Consider the following 5773-nt stretch of genomic DNA (forward strand, 5'->3'; position numbering starts at 1 on the left):
CTAATGCTCCATGTTCTGCAACTTTGATTACCTCAAATGGTCCACTCCATCTGGACTTCAGTTTTCCAGGAAATAGGCGTAGTCTTAAATTGAACAATAACACTTGGTCTCCTTCCTTAAATGATTTGATTCGAATTTGATTATCATGCCATTTCTTAGTTCTTTCCTTGTATAACTTGGCATTTTCATATGCTAATAATCTGATCTCATCTAGTTCATTTAACTGAAGTTTCCTTTTGTAGCCAGCCTTGCTTAAATCAAAATTTAAAGACTTTATTGCCCAATATGCTTTATATTCCAATTCTAGGGGTAGGTGACATGCCTTACCATAAATTAGACGGTATGGACACATCCCAATTAGTGTCTTAAATGCCGTTCTATAGGCCCAGAGTGCATCATCGAGTTTAAGCGACCAATCCTTTCATGATGAATTGACAGTTTTTTCCAAAATCCACTTAAGCTCTCGGTTTGAAATTTGCACTTGACCACTAGTTTGTGGATGATATGGGGTAGATACCTTGTGATGTACTCCATATTTCCTCAAAAGGCTTTCAAACGATCTATTTAAAAAGTGCGTACCTCCGTCACTTATGATTGCTCTTGGAACCCCAAATCTGGTAAATAATGCTTTTAAGAATTTGACCACTGTATTGGCGTTGTTTGTGACACAAGCTTGTGCTTCCACCCACTTGGAAACATAGTCAACAGCTACTAAGATATAACTCTTACCTTGTGAAATAGGGAATGGTCCCATGAAGTCGATTCCCCATACATCGAATATCTCTACCTCGAGTATGTTGGATAAAGGCATTTCATCTTTTCGACTTATGTTGCCAACCCGTTGACACCTGTCACAATGAGAGACAAATATACGAGCATCGTGGAATAGAGTGGGCCAATAAAAGCCACTTTCCAAAACCTTTGAAGCAGTTCTATTTGCTCCATGATGCCCTCAATATGGACTAAAATGATAATGCATAAGTATATCTTGTATTTCTGTTTCCCCTACACATCTTCTAATCATACCGTCCATACATATCTCAAACAAGAATGGTTCATCCCATAAGAAATTTTTAGCATCTGCATAGAACTTCTTCTTTCGTGCATAAGTCATATCTGGAGGTATGATGTTAGAAGCTAGAAAATTTGCAATGTCAGCATACCAAGGTGTGTGAACATGTTGTACTAACATTAAATTCTCATCTGGAAAATTTTCATTTATAATTGTAGTTTCTCCTATTGGTCCTTCTTCATTTTCTAGACGTGATAAATGATCTGCAACTAAATTTTCAAAACCCTTTTTGTCTCTAATTTCAATGTCAAATTCTTGCAATAATAATACCCATCGAATAAGACGTGGTTTTGCATCTTTTTTAGCAAACAGGTATTTCAATGCAGAATGATCAGTATAGATTATGACTTTTGCTCCTAACAAGTATGATCTGAATTTATCACATGCATACACCACAGCCAACATTTCCTTCTCAGTAGTTGTATAATTCATTTGAGTACTAGTTAGAACATGGCTAGCATAGTATATTACATGCAACTTTTTCTCATGTCTTTGGCCTAATACACAACCAACAGCAATATCACTAGCATCACACATTATTTCAAATGGTAATCCCCAATTGGGTTTTGCTATAACAGGCGCACTTACTAATGCCTTCTTTAAAGTTTTAAAAGCCTCTAAACATTCTGGAGAAAAATCAAAAGATGCATCTTTAACAAGTAAGTTAGTTAGAGGTTTAGCAATGATAGAAAAATTTTTTATAAATCTTCTATAAAATCCTGCATGGCCTAGAAAAGATCTTATACCTTTAACCGTAGTAGGAGGAGGTAATTTTTCTATAGCTTCTATCTTTGCCCTATCTGTCTGGATTCCTTCCTTACTTATTTTGTGCCCTAAAACAATGCCCTCATCAACCATAAAATGGCATTTCTCCCAATTCAAAACCAAGTTAGCACTTTCACATCTTGATAATACAAGATCTAGATTTTTCAAACAACCTTCAAATGAATCACCATACACAGAAAAGTCATCCATAAAGAGATCCATAATTTCTTCTATGTAGTCATTAAAAATCGCGGTCATGCAACGTTGAAATGTTGCAGGTGCATTGCATAATCCAAAAGGCATGCGTCTATACGCAAATGTACCAAATGGACAAGTAAATGTGGTTTTCTCTTGGTCATTCGGAAAGATATAAATCTGAAAATATCCCGAATATCCATTGAGAAAACAATAGAAAGCATGACCAGCAATTCTTTCTAACATTTGATCTATGAATGGTAATGGAAAATGATCTTTTCTGGTTGCTGACTTAAGTTTTCTATAATCAATACATACCCTCCAACCTGTAGTGGTCCTAGTAGGAATTAGTTCACCATTTTCGCTTTTTACTACAGTCATTCCTCCCTTTTTAGGCACACATTGAATTGGACTAACCCATTGGCTATCCGAAATTGGGTATATTATTCCTGCATCTAGTAACTTGATAATTTCTTTCTTCACTACTTCTTTCATATTAGGATTAAGTCTCCTTTGTCTTTCTGCCTTAGGTATATGTCCATCCTCAAGATTGATGTAATGCATGACTCGATTTGGACTTATCCCCTTAAGGTCAAAAATTTGCCATCCTATACTCTTAATCCTATTTCTAACAATTTTTAATAAATCATTCTCTTGATCTACAGTTAATTTGTTAGAAATAATTATAGGAAGTGTGTGATCTTTACCTAAGAAAGTATATCGCAAATGACTTGGTAACTCTTTAAGGTCTACTATTGGTGGAACTTCAATTGATGGTGGTAAAGGTTCATGCTCCCTAAGTAACATTTCAGGTCTTAAATTTATAAACTCCTCTTCTTCAATATTGACATTTTCTTCTTCAAATTTTTTATTACCTTCCAAGGTAAATATTTCTTGTATGCATGCATCAACTATGTCAATTCTCATGCAATTTCCCTCATCCATAGGATATTTCATAGCTTTATCTATATGAAACTCAATGACATCATCACCTATCCTAAGGACTAATTTTCCTTTTGAAACATCAATTAATGCTCTCCCTGTGTTCATAAATGGTCTTCCTAAAATAAGAGGGCAATTTTTATCATAAACAAAGTCAAGTATGACGAAATCAGTTGGAAAAAAAAATTTGTCAACCTTAACAAGTACATCTTCAATGATACCATAGGGTCTTTTAATAGTTTGGTCAGCAAGTTATAAAACCATATTAGTTCTCTTAACTTCATCCTCTAGTCCCAATTTCTTAAAGAGAGATAATGGCATCAAATTAATACTTGCTCCTAAATCACATAGACATCTAGGAAAATCTACTTTACCTAATTTGCATGGTATAGTGAAACTCCCTGGATCTTTGAGTTTAGTAGGTAACTTACTTGAGATTATGGAGCTACAATCCTCAGTTAGAGTGACTGTCGACACATCTTCCCAACTACGTTTCTTTGAGATCAAATCTTTAAGGAACTTACCGTAGTTTGGAATTTGTGTGATAGCTTCCATGAGCGACATGTTGATATGCAAATTTTTCAGTTTATCAATAAAATTTATGAACTGCTTATCTTGCTCCTGCTTCTTGAGCCTTTGCGGAAAAGGGGGCCTAGATTGATATGTTTTATCATTGTCCTTCCCCTTATTCTTTCCTATTTCTTGTCCTCTTGATCCTGCACTATTTACTTCAATGCTCGGTTCACAAACCGGCTCCACAGTTGCATTATTCAAAACATTAACATTAGTACCCGAAGGAACTATTTTATCTACTATTTTTCCATTTCGTAAGGCAATGACACTTACATTCTCCCTAGGATTCTTTTCTGTATTACTAGGAAGATTTCCTACTTCACGTGAGGAAATGGCACTTGCAAGCTGCCCTACTTGTACCTCCAAATTATGTATGGATGATGAATGATTTTTAAATAACTTGTCAAACTTTGATTCTAACCATTTAAAACTATCATCTTGACTACTCATCTTTTGGTTGAATCCCTCTAGAAATTTATCAAGCTTATTAGTCAATTGTCCCAGCCTATCTTGAGATTGACTAACCTGATTGCCCCTTTCCTGATTATCATGATTTCTCCAAAAGGAATTATGATAATTACGATTTTCAGTATTATAAGTATGTAAGTACGGACCACGAACTTGTCCTTGGACATAATTCACTTGCTCCTCCATAGCCGGATGCTTATAATTACATTCATTTGACACATGCCCATTTTGACTGCAATTGTCACAAATAAGAGGTGTTGATTTACTTATGTTTAAGTTATCAATTTTATAAGACAAAGCAGAAATCTGTGCTTGCATCATGGTTAAAGGATCTAATTCATGCACTTTCTTTACTGAATTCTTTGAAGAAGATGAAGACTCATTATTAGTAGTAGAATGACTTACCTGAGCCCTTTCAGTTGGCCATATTTCTTCTAGTAGCTCAATTGCATCATTAGTAGTCTTCTTCATTAATGATCCTCCTGCCATGGCATCTATAGTTCCTCTTGTAGTAGGTGTCACCCATTGTAGAAGGTTTGAATCAATATATTTTGGGGAAGGCCATGGTGTGGGCAAACTCGTTGGAGCTCTTTATAGCGATCCCATGCCTCATATAGGGACTCATTTTCATGCTGGGTAAATGAGGTTATTTCTTTGATAAGCCTAGCGGTTTTTGCTAGTGGGAAATACTTAGACAGGAAGGCTTGGGCTAGTTCTTCCCAGGTAGTGATAGGGTTTGGTGGTAATGAATTCAACCAAGCTTTTGCCTTGTCTTTCAATGTGAAAGGAAATAGACGTAACTTGATGGCATCTGCTGGTACCGAATTCATCTTGAATGTATCACAGATTTCAAGAAAACTGGCTATATGCGAGTTAGGATCCTCATTTGGTAATCCGTAGAACTGAACACTATTTTGGAGCATTTGTAATAAAGCCGGTTTAATCTCAAACTGGTTAGCATTTACCGGTGGACGTACTACTCCCTTTTGTGAACCATTTAAACTTGGAGTCACAAAGTCCATCAACCTCTGTGGCGAATTTCCATCACTCATGATTCTTGAATTTCTTCCTTTCTTCTTCTTTTTTCGTTGTGAAAGAAATTGTTCAATCTCAGGTTGATAATCCTCCAATTCACTGTTTGAAGATCTAGTACTTGGCATATGAGTTATGTAAACTGTGTGTTCCTGCAAAATTTTGAATCAACTATAAGTATGTATCTTAATTAAAATAAACTGCAAATCACATATAAGAATATTTCGTTAAATGACAAAACACCATTCCCCGGCAACGGCGCCAAAAACTTGTTGCGTCTCGTTTGAGTTCCCGCAAGTATACGGATCGCAACGTAGTAATAAAAGATCGATCCCACGAGGAACGGGTTGAGTCCACTTGCTACTTTATTCTTAATGATGTGTTTACAGAAATAAATACTGAAGTGATTGATTTCTATTTATGCTAAGGCTAATATTTAATTAAATTAAAAGATAAGTGTATAGTCAAATACTTAGAATAATTAATCATAAAGACAAGTGTGTGGTAAAATACTTAGAATAATTGATCATACACAGGATTTCCCTTTTCTATGCAAAAGTTTGTAACATGCAATAGAGAATTCTTTAACCACATATGGTAAGTTGTAATTCAACTTCTCAGTATAGAATTATATTATCTATTATATGTATTTCTACATATAATAAAAACCTTATCTTGTTAAATATTAAACCTAATTCTTATTCTTTGATTATTTCAATAAGACAG

General features: G+C 35.1%; 1 non-coding gene across 1 annotated transcript; it reads left to right on the top strand.

Moving 5' to 3' along the window:
- The first annotated feature begins 4573 nt into the window (after positions 1-4573).
- On the top strand, positions 4574-4680 carry LOC149496877 (small nucleolar RNA R71). The gene has a single exon (XR_016320712.1). It is a non-coding gene; the product is annotated as a small nucleolar RNA R71 (small nucleolar RNA).
- Positions 4681-5773: the final 1093 nt, after the last annotated feature.

This window comes from Jatropha curcas, chromosome 4 (genome assembly GCF_041381405.1).
Source record: "Jatropha curcas cultivar XTBG-Jc1 chromosome 4, XTBG_Jcur_1.0, whole genome shotgun sequence".
NCBI lineage: Eukaryota > Viridiplantae > Streptophyta > Magnoliopsida > Malpighiales > Euphorbiaceae > Jatropha > Jatropha curcas.